This window comes from Anabrus simplex, chromosome 1, assembly GCF_040414725.1.
Source record: "Anabrus simplex isolate iqAnaSimp1 chromosome 1, ASM4041472v1, whole genome shotgun sequence".
Lineage (NCBI taxonomy): Eukaryota > Metazoa > Arthropoda > Insecta > Orthoptera > Tettigoniidae > Anabrus > Anabrus simplex.
This window is the reverse complement of record NC_090265.1, coordinates 477,943,584-477,962,802: the sequence shown is the minus strand read 5'-3', so window position 1 is coordinate 477,962,802 and position 19,219 is coordinate 477,943,584.

Here is a 19,219-nt window from a genome sequence, read left to right as displayed (position 1 = left end):
GAAACAGTCTCGATCATGAAAGGAGTTCGTCAAGGCTGCAATCTTTTCTCACGTACGATTTAACATCTACTTAGAACGTACTTTTCAAGATGCCCTTTATGAAAAGACTCAAGGAGAGGTGGTTAATGGAGACACCAGGTATGCCGATGACACTGTCCTACTTGCAACCAGTCTGCAGGATCTACAATAACTGCTCACTGTGCGACTGAATGTAAAGAAGACAAAGTTACCATCAGGAAAGGAATTGGTAGTCGAGGCAGTCTCAAGAGATGCAATAATTGAGAAAGTGGCATAATTTAATTACCTGGGATGCCACATAAATGATGGATGGAACTTCTTCGTGAGGTCTGGTGCAGAATTGAGCAGTTGAGGACATCTTTTCAGAAAATGAGAACATGTTTGACAAATCGTGATCTGCCCTTAACAATTCGCACTCGACTACTTCAGTGTTATGTATTTGGCATTCTGCTGTGTTGTGTCAAAGCTTGGACGTTAACTGACACCTCATGCAAGAGAATAGAGGTATTTTAAATGTGGACATATCATAGGATACTCAAAATAATGTGGACAGTCAAAATTACCAATGTTGAAGTTTTGAATCGTATGAACAAACTACGCTACAAGGGCCCAAAGTGAGATTTTACGTATTATCAATCAATCAATCAATCAATCAATCAATCAATCAATCAATCAATCAATCAATCAATCAATCAATCAATCAATCAATCAATCAATCAATCAATCAATCAATCAATCAATCAATCACCTGCATTTAGAGCTGTCACCCAGGTGGCGGATTCCCTATCAGTTGTTTGCCCAGTTCTTTCTTAAACGTTTACAAAGAACTTCGAAATTTATCGAACATTCCTCTCATAATTTATTCCAATCCCTTACTCCTTGTCCTATAATGAATATTTGCTCCAATTTGTCCTCTTCATGGTTTTGGGAAAATGCCAAAATGCCAAAATGAGGATGAGTAGGCTACTCAGGTAGTTTGCTATTGCTTTCGTTACATTATTATTATTATTATTATTATTATTATTATTATTATTATTATTATTATTATTATTTCTTTACACCTGTTCGCAGGCTGTTCATCAGTGATGACGGTGGTTGCTGCTTCAAGTGGCAAGCAAACGAGCTTATCAGTCCCAACTGAAAGAACAGAACTGAGAGTTACCGAAAGAAGGCAAGTTGACATTTCAGCCCCTCTAATGTTAGCTCGAGATCCATTCCCTTGCTTATCACTCCTATGATTTCCAGACCCTACCGGGTGAGTTGGCCGTGCGGTTAGGGGTGTGCTTGGTGTAAAAATGGGAAACCACGGAAAACTGTCTTCAGGGCTGCCGACAGTGGGGTTCGAACCCACTATCTCGTGAATGCAACCTCACAGCTGCGCCACTCTAACTGCATGGCCAACTCGCTCGGTGGATTGAAGATGAAAGGCTGCCTAGGAGATGAATGGACTCGGTCATGGAGGTTAAGAGAACTAAATGGAGACCAAGGCGACAATGGACAGACTCAATTTTCAATTATTATTTAATATTAAGAGGTGTGGAACTAAACGAGATCTTCTTCTTCTTCTTCTTCTTCTTCACTGTTCTCTTCTGCCTCGCGGCGTCGAGCCTGCCAACCATCTTCGGTACTTGGCTCAGTTCCGTGCGAGTTGCCTTACTTAATTTGGGTCTTTTGCTCGGTACTTCGCAATTTCACTGATCATCTGATCCCAATTCATTCGTAGACGTCCCTTTCTTCTAGTTCCCTCACGTCTAGCCTCGAACACTTGCTTAGATTTCCTCTCAGCATAGATATGCACCACGCGATTCAACCATTTGAGTGACTTCTTGTCAGTATCATCCCCTACAGATGTCATCCTAAGCTCTTCGCCCACAGCTTTTTTCAGTATTCCGTACTCTATCTCTCCTAGTCTTAACGACAACCTAAACGAGGTCATGGCGCAAATGGAGGTTTGTGGAGCGCTTAGTTAACTCACAGAGGCTTGCAGACTGGACGCCGAAAGGCATAACAGCCTATAATGACGTATGTTTTTTCTTATAAAATTTACTTTACGTCGCACTGACAAAGACAGGTCTTATGGCGACGATGGGATACGAAAGGCCTAGGGGTGAGACGGAAGCGGCCGTGGTCTTAATTAAGGAACAGACCCAGCCCCAGCATTTGCCTGATGTGTAAATGAGAAACCACGGAAAACCATCTTCAGGGCTGCCGAGAGTGGGGTTCGAACCCACTGTCCTCCGGATGCAAGCTCACAGCTGCGCGCCCCTAACCTCACGGCCATGTTTATTATTATTATTATTATTATTATTATTATTATTATTATTATTATTATTGGTATTGTGTCTCACTAACTTATTTTACGGTTTTTAGAGACGCCGATTTGCCGCAGTCTTGCAGCAAGCTCTCAAAATAGAAAGGTCAAAATAATATTAGGAATGTGATCAGTGTGCTACTGGTCTTTTAAGCAAGTTTTGAACTATATAATTTCTTTTGTGTTATGTGTCCTAGATTTGTGTAATATCTTGTTGTTTTTTAGGACATAGGTGAATGCATATTTCGAGAAATTTTAGGTTATAGATATCCGAGCCGTACGTTACCGAATATTTTGCAATTTAGAAAAAACGTAGCATCATTACACATTTAACTCATTACGATATGGAGTCTAACAATTATATTTGATCTCCCTCTGCTTCTATAGCCCTCCATGACCAAGTCCATTATTCTGCTAAATAACCTGTCCTCCTCCATTCGCCTCACATGAGAAATCTGTCATTTTCCCGTAGGGTCTACCCTGATTGCTTTGTGCTGTTATGCGGTTTTGCTTTTTAGTCTGTTTCGAAAACCATCTGCCCGGTCCCCGCGAAGCGTTTTGGAAATCTTCTATTTTCGAGGAAATTTGAGGTATCAGGTTCTCTGGTATCAAAATTTAAATTTTTATGCTGCCTGGAATTGCCTCATTAATTAATGTCTATTTTCAGTTTCTCCCTACCTTAATAAATCGCTACACTTCGATTTCCACTTTTAGTACCCGTAGGCTATAGACTGGAGGCAGTAAAGGTTGCATTGGGTTATAGGCCCATACAGTAAAATTGAGTACTTTCTATTATTATTGTTACAGCATTCGAAGATATTTTGGATAGTACGATTTTACACGGTACCTCATGTTTACGGTATGCATTGAAGGCCAATGTCTGGTAATTTTTATTATTATTATTATTATTATTATTATTATTATTATTATTATTATTATTATTATTATTATTATTATTATTATTATTTTATACCAAGAAATATGGAACGACGGCTTTGAATCGACTGATGTAGCAACTTCATATCTGAAAATCTGACCAGATGGGAGAAACTGATGACCCTAATTTTGTAAGATAAAATAAATCTATTTGAAACTATTTGTAGTTTGCGTTCACTGTCGTGCAAAATTACAGGAATCATTGGCTGCTAATCAAAACCTCCCATTGATCCCTGCTGCATTGTCGTTTAGATGTCTAAAACCTAACATTAATTAAACTGAAACTTACTGTCTTCAACGAAGGGCAGGTAGCCTTATTTATGATGCATCTTATGTTATAATTACGGAACTTTGAATATGAAATCAAAAGAACAGTATGTCAAGAATCGACCCAGGGATCAAGCAATGTTGTTGGCTTGTAGTGTGGGCTATCTGCACCTCTTGGCAGAAAATTACAAGGCCTTATAAAGTGAGGATAGAAATTTCCTCGGAAGCATTTAGTAAGTGTCCTCTATTATTTGGGTAAATAATTCTAAACATTGAGGACTATAAGCTCATTAAATTTTGTTCGATCTGAGACTAAAACGTGGGACACTCTCCTTGAGAGAGTGACAGCATTGCTTTAAATTATCTTCCTTTTGTCTCTTGATAACGAGAACATAAATGGTCTTGTTTAAGTCTCATAGTCTGCTTAAAATATAATCAGGGCTACATTTCATCTACACGTTCTTAGGATGGTCCAGCGGTTTTATCTTAAAGCGACTACTAACAGTCGTTAACATTCCGAGACAACAGACTGGTAATAAATATTTCCTTACCTACAATCAACGAAGATCTTCTCTCACCATCTTTCGCCTCGTTTGTCCTTTTAATTCTTGATACTTCTCATTATCCTGAGAAATGTACATTGGGCCATGAAAGTCGCATGTGTACTTCGGTACCGTCAGTTAAATAGTGTCCGGATATGACCTGAATTGCAACTGATCAACATTAATCTATTAATTAAAGTCTTATTAACAAGTTCTTGGACCAAAAATAATAGATTTGTGTTCGTCGAAGTGCTAACCACACTGTCGCAGAGATTCATGAGTCTGGTGAGGTGGAATATCACAATCAGCCATCCTCGAAGTAGTTTTCCTTGACTACCTAACACAGCCTGAAACTTTGGTCATAACTGGTAAATCCGTCTGATCCGTTTGATTGTAGTGAGACGTTGTTCTATGCAATATAACAAGTGATTAGTGATTTAGTCACTAGCTCCCGCCCAGACAGCCGAGGTTCATATCCCAGTCGAACATGGGTTGTAATTTTCACCTGAAAAGAAATGTGGTGCCAGGAGGGCATCCGGTCGTAACTACCCGGCCAGGGAGACTCCAGCGACTCCAGTAATACCTGGAATAAGCTGGAGAACGTTTTAATAATAATAATAATAATAATAATAATAATAATAATAATAATAATAATAATAAAAATAATAATAATAATAATAATCAATGAATATCCTAAGCTTCAAAAGGATATGAGAACAAGAGTTGACGAAATGAGGTAACACCGCAAAAGATCAAATGGAGATGTCTAACACAAGTAAGTAAAACAATCCTAAATTCAATGAGACCCTTAAATACGTAGACGGTTTGCACTGAACTCACAATTAGAAGTGTAAAAATATGTAGTGAGACAAACGAAAGCCTCCTAAAAATAATGATTCAATAATCCATGACAATAAAATGAAAGGAGTATATGTTTCACGAATTACGAATACAACATGATATAATTGTTTAGTGATTTATCTAATTTAAATTGTGATAAAGGAATGTTCATGTCAACTCTTTCGAAAATGGAAATAAAAATAATATTCATGTTTTTCCATAATTTTTTTTAGCTTTACAGATGTCCATTGTTCTCTTTTGCCCATATTTTCTACCGCACTGCTCCTGTGTGTAGGCTGCATAAATAAAATACGACATTTATTCTAATAACTCCCGTCGAAATCACAATACGAGCCAAAGAAATACATGGGGAAAGCAGAAGAAAATTATTATTATTATTATTATTATTATTATTATTATTATTATTACGAAGGGGGATCAAATATAAACGGGATTTTATTTTTTATTTAAATTCATTTATTCAAAAACACAAGGCAATTACAATTTATTTTTCCACATAGTTTCCTGCTTTCGAAATGCATTTGTCCCAGCGTATGGGCAGCTTTTTGATGGCGTCATTGTTAAAAGAACAGGGTCGTGTCACCACCCAGTTGCGCACGAAGTCTTCCACACTCTCGTCATCTTCATATCGTTGCCCTCCTAGAGCTTCCTTAAGCGGTCCGAACAAATGGAAATCGCAGGGCGATGTCCGGACTGTAAGGAGGATGATCAAGTGTAGTCCAGTGCATTTCCTGTAGCCTGGAGACAGTTAGAGCTGCAGTATGGCACAGCACATTGTCGCATTGTGATGATTGCTTGACAGCTCCCATAACTGATTTCGACTTGTTCTGCAATTTCTGATACTTTCGCCCTTCGTTCGTCGTCAATAATGTCTTTAACAGCACGAATATTTTCGTCCGTATTGCTGGTCCGAGGACGGCGATCGTGTTGCTGATTTTCCACACGTTCTCGTCCTTCCTTGAACTTTTCATGCCAGGCAAACACACGCGTCCTTGACAATGTTTGATCACTGAACTGTGCAGTCAATCTCTGGCAAATTTTCGCCGCTGTAACTCCTTCACGAGCAAGACATTTTATAATTATGCGTTGCGTAGTGGAGGCGTGCACCTGTTGCTCCGACATCGTGAGTGTTACTGACGAAACGGCGGGAAATATCTGACAGCGCACTCTCCCCACTTCTAACGGTCCCTCCTAAGCATAGCAGAAGCGCGGGGCCAGTTCTACCAACTGTTGATGTTGAGGAACAAAAATTCCGTATATATTTGATCGACCTTCGTATTATTATTATTATTATTATTATTATTATTATTATTATTATTATTATTATTATTGATACGGAAATTCCATGACTTACATAAGTGTAAGAAGGTGCTGGGGTGAATGGGCGGACAAGGAATTGGCCAGAGCATAAGTTAATGCACTAAATTTTGAAATTTTCTCTTTGCTTTTTTATTTAAAATTTGATAAAAAGAAGATCTGAAAAAAAAAACAATACCAATACAATAATGAGCTCGTCAGCTCCAACAAGAATGATTTAAAGTCCAACAATCAGGTACAAAACTAGAGAGAATTATCAACTTGATAATATACGAAGGGATGAGCATTATAGTTCTAAAACATATTCCATTTACTTACATAGCCACAATTAATACCGTCCAGCCTCTTAGAGGCATAATTTCTTATAGCGCACAAGGTTATACCTGACAATCTTCAAATAAAATATTTACAGTCAGTTAGCCCTGCTGTAGGCTTATCTTCTGCTCAACAGTTTTTCACTTTCTTTTACAGGAACATAAACAGGGACAATAAATGCCCATACTAAATGGCCTTAATGTAAAAGGAACAAGGCTGAACATGACTGACCATGAACAAGAGGTTAGGAGGCGATACACTCGCACTCCTTCTAGAAGTTTTTAAAACCCTAAGTGGGCTTATGACCCAATGATACAGAGGCTAAGGCTATTCTACGCCGGGGTGACTAAATGAAAAACATTAAATTCCAAGAGAGTGTTAAGAGTTTTAGAGGATTTAGAAACATTAGTCACCCCATGCAAAGTTTAATAGGAATCAACAGAAGGTAATCTCTCCTTGTTCCCTTACATTACATGTTACTCAGCAGGGATTTGAACAGAGTCCTCAGACTTGCCGAAAATGTACATTTAAACCAGGAAATTAGAACTTTACATGAATAAAAGAAGTTTGAAACCTTCCCCTCAAGTTATCTGCCGGAGCTATCATATGTTAAGAAAATTCTGCCATTAACTTTAGTTGCTGGGCCTTCCGAACGCTGACCTGCGGCCTCTGACCCTTTAGTACATGCCGCACACAATCAACTGGAGCGATGAAGATGACAATATGGCCTTAAAGCGCCCAGATTTTATAGTATCTCGAGGGAAAGTTTCCAGAACTCTTCACAGAGGCTGAATGCCTGTACACACCCACTGTTTTAATTGGCTAGAGAAAATATTCACAACGTTTCTAATTGGTTGATAGATACAGGAGATAGAGTGGGGCCAGAAGTGTTGTCAACCGTGACACAAGAACAAAACAATTTTCAAAACTAAGGTTAGCCACTTCTGAAAATTAACTTTCCCTTAAGAATAAATTGTCCTAAATCTCGCCAGAGGGGGGCACTTAGGCCGATGATAGAGACATCTAATAGTTGAAAATCCAAGTATCTCGCATTTCATTAGTTCAAGTTCAGTAACATAGATGGCCTTATAGAAGGCGTGCAGCTTAATTGGACGGAGAAGGTGTACCCCCGATACAATTATTATTAAGTCATGTCATTTCGGTTAAATGATAGCAATCCTTTGAGTTGACACCACTTGTGTGACTTGCACGTCAGTTCTGTCGTTCATTCTTACTAACAGAAGATCCCTTAATTGCTGTTGACTTCTATAGACAGCGCTGCAAATAGCAAAACCAACAACTCTGTGTAAATGGTTTATAATACAAGATAATTTTGCCAAATGATGGACATGATGTATTTTACGTTTTATGTCTTCATAATATCTGTCGAACTGAGCTATAATGGTTTTGGGGATTTTGAGCACAAGAAATAACTCAACCATCGGTGGCAGTCCTGTCAGAGGTTATCTAGCAGAATTCACATGCACATGCACACGAAGCAGAAGATGCCATGTCATGAGCCCTTAAAAACAACGGCAATATCACTACATACCGGAATAACTAAATAATAATAAATAGTAATAATAAAATAGTTACTTAGGTCTACGTAGTGAGTTTTAACTAGGGACAAGGTAATAAAATCTACAACAGATAAGAATTCCGTACTAAAACAAATGAACAATTCCGTTGTTTGCCTATTCATATGCGTGCTCAATCACAACTTCCTCTTATGTTTCACTAAATACTACTACTACTACTACTACTACTACTACTACTACTACTACTACTACTAAAATTAATATCACCATACATACATAAATACATACATATTGACATACAGCATGCATTCGGGGGATAGTGTTTTGACTCCCACTGTCGGCAGCCCCGGTGAAGAATTTCCGCGGTTTCCCATTTTGACACCAGGCAAATGCTGGGGCTGTACATTAACTAAAGGCCACGTTCGCTTCCTTCTCACTCCTAGCCCTTTCCTACCCTATCGTCGTCATTAGACCTAACTGGAGTGAAATGAAATGGCGCACGACTTTTAGTGTCGGGAGTATCCGATGACAAGTTCGGCTCGCCAGACGCAGGTCTTTTGTATCGACGCCCGTAGATGACCCGAAAGTTGTGATGAGTATGAAATGATGATGAAGACGACATATACATCCAACCCCCGTGGCAGCGGAATTAACCAATTATGGTTGAAATTCCCGACTCTGCCGGGAATCGAACCCGGGACGCCTGTGACCAACGGCCAGCACGCTAACCATTTAGTCACGGGGCCGGACATTAAACCTAACTGTGTCGGTTCGACGTAAAGCAAATTTAAAAATATAACGTACATCTTCATTATGAACTGTTATGCCTTTCAGCGTTCATTCTGGAAGCTTCTGTGAATTAACTAAATGCCTCCACAATCCTCTATTTCTAACTAGGTCTGTATCCTCGTTTAGTTCAATACCTCTTAACCTTTAAATTATTAGAAAATGAGTCTAACCATCGTCGCCATCGTCTCCCTCTACTTCACGTACACTCCATGATCGATTCCTTTATTCTCCTAGGCAATCTATCCTCCTCCATTCGCCTCACTTGACCCCAGTACCGAAACCAGTTCATGTGTACCGCTTCATTAATCGAGTTCTAGCCTTTTTCTTCTCATGAATAATAATAATAATAATAATAATAATAATAATAATAGACCGCCTCTGTGGTGTAGTGGTTAGTGTGATTAGTTGCCAACCCCAGAGGCTCGGGTTCGATTCCTGGCTCTGCCACGAAACTTGAAACGTGGTACTAGGGCTGGAACGATGTCCACTCAACATCGCGGGGTCAAATGAGTAGAGGTGGGTTCGATTCCCACCTCAGCCATCTTGGAAGTGGTTTTCCACTTCTCCTCCAGGCAAATGCCGGGATGGTACCTAAGTTAATGCCACGGCCGCTTCCTTCCCTCTTCCTTGTCTATCCCTTCCAATCTTTCCATCCCATCATAAGGCTCTGGTTCAGCATAGCAGGTGAGGCCGCCTGGGTGAGGTACTGGTAATTCTCCCCAGTTGTATCCTGGGACCCAGAGTCTGAAGTTCCAGAGGCGGTAGAGGTGGGATCCCTCGCTGAGTCCGAGGGAAAATCCGACCCCGGAGGGTAAACAGATAAAGAAGAAGAGAATAATAATAATAATAATAATAATAATAATAATAATAATAATAATAATAATACCTCAGCTAAGGCATGCAGACATTTTGATATGACGTATTATAGGCTACCGGCGTGTCAATTTCGACGTTCTGTCTTACTCTACCAGAGGACAGAGAAGTTAGAACTCTACCACCTGTGGGTGGGGTCAGTAGAATTACACACACGGTATCTCTTCCTGCCGTAAGAGACGACTAGAAAGGGCCTAGGGTCTATCAACTTGAGAGTACGGGTTGGCGACCAAACAACGTTTAGCTGTGTCTTGGCTTTGCTTCTACCTACTTGTACCAGGCTCCTCACTTGCATCTATCCTATCCGACCTCCCTTGGTCAACTCTTGTTCTTTTCCGATCCTGACGGTATTGCAGTATTCGAGGCCTAGGGGCTGCCTGGCCGAGGCGCTAAAGGCGTGCTCGTTTCACCCGGAAGGTCGTGGGTTCGATTCCCCTTCAGAAAGCCGAAAATTTTAAGAAACGAGATTATTACGTAGGTGCACATGAACTTGAGCTTCATTCAGCCTTCGCCAAAAATGAGTAGTTAAATCCTGGGGGGCAAAGGCCGCCAGGCGTAGTGCTATCGCCTATACCCCATCAAGTGCCGAGGTTACAGATAATGGAAGCCTTTACCTTCCACCCCTCCCAGGGCCTTCACGGCCTGTACAGAGATGACTTTGCTTTGCTTCAGACCAAGGTAGTCTTTCGTTCTCATGGCTTTCTTTCTTGGCCGATACCTTCAATTTATCGAAAAGTCGGTTCCCTTCCGTTTCTTCCCTCTGATTAATGTTAATGGAGGATGGTTGCCCAGTTGTACTTCCTCTTAAGACAATAATCACCACCACCACCAGCAGCAAGTACTGTTGGGTGACCTATGGCTGAGTTTTAATTTTGTCGGGTAAATACCAAATGTGTCCATAGGGATCTTCAAACGAACATCATACGACATGGAGTACCGACTGGCAATTTTTCTGCCCTTCGTAAATCCGGCACCCTCTGCCGGTTTCGAATCCACGATCTCGAAATACGAAGTTCCCATCCTACCTCTGATTCACAGACCATTTTTTACGAAAATCGATCAGCTGTTACGGTAGGTTAAACATAAGAAATTGATATAATGTTCCAAGATCAGAGCTTTAATGTTCACTGACGGAGATTGATTTTTTAAGGGTAGAATAGCCTACTTTAGACATCCGCAGACGTCAACATAAAGAAAACGTTGATATTTTGAGTCCTATTTAGCGACATCAGACAAAATTTCTTTTTAGCAATAACTTAAACAGAGCTCCAGAATTTATCTAGAGAAAATCTGGAACTTTGTATGTAAGTATGTATGTATGTTGAGTATTCAGCCCGAAGGCTGGTTTGATCCTCAACAGGTCTGCTCACAGCTGTTATTGATAGCCTGGGCGTCACTAAAGAGGCATTCTAGGGAAATGAGGAGTGGGGTAGTTTCTCGTTGCTTTCCTCACCGAGCCAGAAGTGGATACAACATATCAGTATGCCAAGCCCACTGAAATGCATAAACCAACCGACTTTATAAGCGATACTTTCACACCATTAATAACAGGGACTTGCTGCATAAGTAATGGCATTACTAGCATCGCTCATACCTGTCACTTTCATATTGTCAAAACCAAGGATGAGCACATAGTAGAAGACATAGTGCACTGTAAACACTAAGCCTCGCCAGCAAAGGCATCTGGAGCTTTAATTGTATTTATTTTACTATTTGGAGAATAACTAAAAAAATAAAATAAGTAATGATAATCAAAGTGCATAAATGTCCTGATACTTGGCTGAATGGTTAGGGTTACAAATAAATATCCACTTCCTGTTTCCAGTCATTCGACGGGGTCAGGAATGGAATGAATGAAGTCCCCATCTAGCGGCGAGGATAGGAATTTTGTCGGGTGCCGAAGCCTGTCGTACTCTGACTGACAGATGAAATGAAATGATATTGTAGAGTTTTGTTGAAATGAAGGATGATAGGGAAAACCGGAGTACCCGGAGAAAATTCTGTCCCACCTCCGCTTTGTCCAACACAAATCTCACATGGAGTGTCCGGGATTTGAACCACGGAACCCAGTGGTGCCGCCTGAGCTGCGGTGGCTCAATGGTCAAGGTTGAGACTTTCAGTTCAGAGGATCCCGGGTTAGATTCTCGGTCGGGTCGAAGATTTTAATCGCGTCTGGTTGATTCCTCTTACTCAGGGACTGCGTATTTTTGTTTGTTACAACACACTCCCTTTCATTTTCACACAAAACACTACACAACCAACCACCACAGAAACACGCAATAGTGAATACATCCCTGCACATAGGGTTTGTGTCAGGAAGGGCATCTAGCAGTAAAAAAGGCCAGATCGTCATGTGCGACAGAGTTCGCACCTGCGAACCCACTAGTGCTTGGGAAAAGCGCTGTAAGAAGAAGGAAAGAAGAAGAAGAAGAAGAAGAAGAAGAAGAAGAGGAAGAAAAGAGTGCTAAAAATGTAAAACAAATTAAGTGCATAGCATTCTTAATATATAAAGAAAACAAGACCTTCACTACGAATATGTAGTGTTTCTTTTTTTCCATTTAAATATTTTGGGCCACATTCGCCAAATACGTCGGATGTCAGTTACGTCCTGTTGACTGTGATGTCTGTGTTCATATACAGGGTCTCTCATATAAAGTAAGACCGTCGAAGCGGTGTTTTTACTCTCTCATACGTAAGCTCCAATAGGGGAGACGCGCGCATAGTTCTTGACCTTGCAAGCAGCCTGCACGCATTCGATTTGGCAAGCATCAGTCGCCAGTCTGAATCTCAGCTCTTAACATGGTCAGCATGTAAAAGTTCTGGTATCATGTTAATGATCGTGAGAACAGTCATAACTGTCGCTACTGGTGTGCAGAAAATCCTAATGGTGTTTATGAAGTCTCTCATTATGACAAAAATATTGTTGTTTGGTGTGCTGTTAGTGCAAGACGAATAATTGGGCCTATTTTTTTCGAGACGACAGTAAATGCAGAGAGGTACCAACATGATATTTTGAAGCCATTCTTCCATCAGTTAACGGAAGAAGAAAAATCGCGTGGGTGGTTTCAACAAGATCCTGCTAATACAGCTTCTTCTTCTTCTACTTCGTCTTCTAGAAGAAGGGGTGACAACTTCCACGACTACAATGATGAATTGCTAACAGTCTTTATCGTAATCCTCTTGGAGACTTGCTGAAACATGTTCTTTCCAGCAACATTCGAGCCATTGTATCTACTGCATTAAGAGGAGATTTCCATGTCTTTTGGGTAGTTCTGACGGAAAATGCAAGCAACTGAAGAAATCACATTACGATTCGCAATTATAAAGAAAAGGGATGCATGGTCGACACAACTCGAGGAAGTAAAACAGAAAACCACTGACGTGATGGGGCTGTTCGTTGGTGCAAGAGGAACAATTTCCCAATTCTTTCTCAAAATCTTGTGCCGTCAGCTGGGGTGACTATGTCCATAGGGGTGATTATGGTCAAAACTATACTAGGCCTATTTATACAATACATTTTTGAAACCTATATTATTTTACCTCAATCTATACAGATTTCTCTCTTCTTATGTGATTGATATGTGAACCTACTCCTAAATACGTTTTTAGTACATTAGTAGGGTCTACTAGTGTTTAAACCATGGTCATCGCAGTTGACGGTAATCTCTCTTTCGTAGGAAACGAACTATTCAAAAACATGTTTAAACTATAAATTAACAGTACAGTAACAAGTTAATTCAAGATGTAATTTATGTCAGTTACTTAATATAAGTCTAATTTTCATACCTATAACTCGTAATTTTCTCAGTTAATTGTGATTAATTTTAAAGTGGCGCCAACTGACCTCTGTATCGGATTCCTCCTGTTTCAACATTATGCTTCAACCATCAAACATACTGATTCAAATGTAATATACTGTAGTTATTTAAGTTGACTTTACAAGGTCCAGTGGCAACATCCTGAAAGAAAACATCTCTTACAGTTACCAACATGAACGAATACCTAAGTCTTAAACCTAGGCACTAACTTTTTTTTTTTTTTTTTGCTATTTGCTTTACGTCGCACCGACACAGATAGGTCTTATGGTGACGATGGGACAGGAAAGACCTAGGAATAGGAAGGAAACAGCCGTGGTCTTAAGTAAGGTACAGCCCCAGCATTTGTCTGTTGTGAAAATGGGAAACCACGGAAAACCATCTTCAGGGCTGCCGACAGTGGGATTCGAACCCACTATTTCCCGGATGCGAGATCACAGCTGCGCGCCCCTAACCGCACGGCCAACTCGCATGGTAGGCACTAACTTAAAGTTAGGCACGCGCAGAGATGAATGAACACATTACTACCAATGAAACATTGTTGATCTATTGTTTCAAGTTCTCCTTCATGTTTTAACAAACATATAATCAAGAAAAAACCTATGTTATTATTTTCTCCAAAGTTATATGCAGAGTGCATCTGTTATTGTTTATTTCCCCTGTGAGTGGGGCCGGTAGAATAACACCTACGGTATCTCCTGCCTGACGTAAGAGGCGACTAAAAGGGGCCTCAGGGGCTCTTAACTTGAGAGCGTGGGTTGGCAACCACGGGGCCCGTAGCTGAGTCCTGGCATTGCTTCCACTTACTCGTGTCAGGCACTCCACTTTCATCTATCATATCCGATTTCTCTTGGTCAACTCTAGTTCTTTTCTGACCCCGATGGTATGAGATTACGAGGGAGTTTTCATTTGCACGCCTATCGTAGCCCTTGTCTTTATTTGACTGATATCTTCATTTTTCGAAGTTTTCGACCGCTTACAATTTTTCTCTCTGATTAATGTTAATAAAGGATGGTTGCCCAGTTGTACTTTCTCTTAAAACTATAACCACCACCACCACCATCACCATCATTGGATTAATACAGAACAATTTTAGAGTGGAATCAAGAATTTCTAGTTATTGCTGTTATAGGTTTGGAGATAATAACCTTATTCTTATGTAAATTACAGATGTTGGAAATGGTCACCGAACAACAATTTTGATATCTTTTATGTTTTCCAGGAAAATTAATCACTTAAAATCAGCCTTAGTATGAAACCGTGGCGTGCAATAAATTGTAATATCTTTTACTCAAACTGAAGTACCACCTTAGGACAATCTATAACTGCATTGGAAGTGTGTATTCATTATGAATGAAATACGACTATTATATAGTGATAGAAAATAATATTTATACAACAGTAAAATTCCGAGGTATGAGAGGGTTTTATCATGCAGTGATATCAGTGGGAAAAGGTTTATAATGGTGTACATGCATTCAGTATTCTAAAAATGGAAATTTATTTTGTTTCAGGAGTCTGTGTCTGTAGAGATGACGTCATGGTAGGAGATACCCCCTGCGGAGCAGCGTGATTGACAGCAGTAAGCGACAAGCCCGCCAGGCGACGCTGCCTGCCTGCAGTTACCAGATAACACCAAGAAAGGTGCGAATTCTCCGACAACTACCCTGCCATTTGATATGTATCGAATTCTTAAAGAGTTGGAGAAGAAATGTAAAGGCAGGATTTAATTTAAACTCGACATTTCATACATGTACGATTCTCACAAAATCCAATCCTTTCTCCGTATTTGTAAGGCCAACACGATGCTTAACAATCAATGGTACGTAAGGTTTTCGCGTTACTTCACGCAGAGTACATTTGTATTGATGGAATATTAAACTATTCGCTTCAAATAATGAAATTTACGGTTTCACGTTTGATTGTTATTGTTGGGAGAAGTGAATCTCTCAACCCAAAAGATGATTTGATAAACGCCTGTAAGGGAAATAAAAACACCATCCAAAGCAATCTTCGTAAAGGCCATTGAAGTCCCGGAAGAAATGGAAGGAAGGGGTTTCCACTCTTCGAAACCTCAACTTTAATTGAGGTAGAGTGGTTTGCTCTGTACACGATTGTCCTTGCTCATTTCAGTTCTCGACTGAGCGAGTTTCATTGTCATGAAGTCTTGAGGATTTGTCTCAATTCTTTGCTAAATTTTTCGACTTTCTGATGGAGAGTTGAACTCATGTCTAAGGAATCAAACACGCCTTTAGGCAGCCACGGATTCAAAGTATCAAATCGTTATGAAATAATTAATACTCTTACCACTCACAATTTTTATTAATTTTTATTCCATAACGCGTTTTAGAGCTTATACTCTATCGCCAGGTGGTGAAATTATGATATTTAATTGTTACTCTATTTGATACAAAATTGTTTGGAAAGAATATTATACCACTCCATTGGAGAGTAGGGGCTATGTTCATTATGAATTTAAAAAGCAAATTAATAATATCTCAATGGATCGAGAACACTAATTTTCAACTGGAAAGCGGACATTAAAGACAGAGAAAAATATAACGAAAATCTTAAGAAAACTTTAGACAAAACCTCGAAGTTGAGCAATATAGGTACAGAAACAAACAGGAAATCATATAATACACAGGCATTTACAGTGACATCACAATGCATAGATTAAAATTTTACGGGCATGTCAAAAGAATGGACCCTGAAAGCTTATAAAACAAACAGTAGAATTCTATGAAAACAAGTGCAAAATACAAAACCGAACACTATGAAATGGATCGACGAAATCAAACGAGATCTTAAACTGGCAGGAATCGCACCGAAGACATCCAAAACAGGAATATACTTCGATCGAAAATTCACAAAATGCAAGTTGACCAGCACGATAAACCGAAGGAAACGACTGGAACAACGTGGTCTAAGAGAAAAGAAACCCACAGAAAAACTAAAAATATATGGTGAAAAACGAAGGCAAACAAACGCATTTAGATAGATAAAAGATAGATAGATAAAATCCTTTATTTTCTGTGGTGAAGTTAGGGCTTTTGGCCCTTTCTTACACTTAACCACACACATATTATTTGTTAACGATGATACTGATTAACTTAAAATACTAAGAACTACAAATAACACTAATTTTTAAGACAAGAATATGAATATATACAAGCAAAGAAGAAAGAAAGAAAAAGGAACTGCCTAGATAATACAGATTTGAAAAAATACTCATTTCAGTACACAACGAAAGAAATACTAATATAAAAATACTAGTAAGCTTAATAAAAATATTAAGTGAAATCTAACTAATTGTATCCTTGCAGTACTAATCTAAGTTAAATACTGTAGTTACTACTAGCTATGTGTAGGCTACTTCTACTTCGTAAATACAGTACAGATGCTTTTAATTTTATTTAAATTATCATTTTAACTGAATATTTTATTGTACAATAATCTCATATCATTTTCACACACAATCACTCGTTCCACTCATTTAAATACTTTACGTAGTCCTAAATAGGCTTATTCGCAAATAATAATAATAATAATAATAATAATAATAATAATAATAATAATAAACATCCCGAGATGCCACTGATGTCAGCTGGAATCGAATCGGTTGTTGAGAGCAGAAGAACGCGACTAAACGACTGCGCAAAGGAGGTGAGCAAGAAAGACATGAAGTATAGCAAGTAAGAGTTGTTGACCTGACTATGTCTTGGCATGCATATATCACGCCATGCTTCCTCTCCTATATATCTTTCAGTCAACATTTAGACGCCAGTATATCCAGAGAACAAACGGTTCATTTTCACATTTGCTGGCATTCTTCTCTCTCTTTCACGGGGCCGATGACCTTAGATGTTAGGCCCCTTTAAACAACAAGCATAATCATCATCTCTTTCACGAGCCAAGAGATCTATAAAATTTACGTGGATTCCGAACCAGAAAGACTTGAATTTGAATTCTCACGTTTATTAGCAAGGATTTGAACCGGGACCGTTGGAATGATAAGATATCGATCATGTTTCTGAGCTCTCGATTAAAGAATATCCTACGAGGATGGTGCTCTTAATAATAATAATAATAATAATAATAATAATAATAATAATAATAATAATAATAATAATAATAATAATAATAATAATAACTTCCTCCAGCAATACTAAAAAAGGTAACAGCGGCCAATAAACGTAAATAATTTTCAGTTACCATGGGTAAGTAACAAGAACAAAACAAGAAAATAACAAAAGGATGACTTTATAGATTATATATCAAATAATAATTGAAAAAACTACTGCCGTTTAGCCTGCTCTAGAGTCAGCCCCAATAGTTACGTCAACAGTGACAATATAAACAATGTCTTGTCGACTGAATGTGTCATATTATTGTATGTATGTCTACCCCTTACTGACGTTTCTTGATACGGCACCGGAGATGAGATTAGTTTATATGGCATGTTTTTATTTACGGTCGGATGCCCTTCCTGATGCTAACCTCAGTTAAGGAGTTAACGAAGATGAAATCAAGGATGGTGAATGGAATTGGGTAAGGAGGTGGATGAAATCAACTGTGGCCTATGAATGGGAGCTTTAACCAGCATTTGCCTGGAAGTGAAAATGGAAAACCACAGAACATTCTCAGGACAGGTGACGGTGGGACTCGAACCCCTTAGCCGCAGCGCGTTAACACGCGCGGCCACTCCGCTCGGTGAATGTATCATATTAATATGTATAAACAAGTGTTGTTGTTGTGTATTCATTCCGAAGGCTGGTTTGATCCTCAACAACTCCACCGTCAGATGTCACAGACGGCCTAAGCGTCATTGAAGAGGCATACTAGGGAAATGAGGAGTGAGGAAGTTTGCCGTTGATTTTCTCACCGAACCAGAAGTTGCTATTACATATATCAGTCTGCCAAGCCCAGTGAAATGCAGGCACCAACCGACTCTATGAGTGACATTTTCACACCATTTATAACAATGACTGGCTACATAAGGAATGACATTACTATCTTCGCTCACACCTCAGTCACTTTCATATCGTAAAAACCAAGGATGGGACTGACAGAAGTCAATGCAAGTAACAAATTTGATGTAGCCCATAAAGAAATGAAATTTTAATATTTGGAAGAGATATAGAATGTAAGATTGTTCACCCCAGAGAATTTTATCCGCGCAATAGGAAAGACGTGACTAATCCTGGAATTACTTCCATTTAAGTATACAAAATCCTATGTTCGATCTTTTCTGTCGAACATTCCATCATTCCTACACCATTCCCTCGTTACTATTAGACTTCTGGCAACTAGAGCAGCTTTCTTTTTCATTTTCCATTTGTTTTCCCATGAACGGAAATCCTTTCCTTTCCTGCATGAATGGGGTTATGAAATTAAGTAGGCCTACTCTAACTCTCATTATTATTATTATTATTATTATTATTATTATTATTATTATTATTATTTTCATCATCATCATCGAGCGAAGTGGTCGTGCACGTTAACGCGCTTCAGCTTATGGGACTTTTTTTTTGCTACGGGCCTTACGTCGCACCGACACAGATAGGTCTTATGGCGACGATGGGATAGGAAAGGCCTAGGAGTTGGAAGGAAGCGGCCGTGGCCTTAATTAAGGTA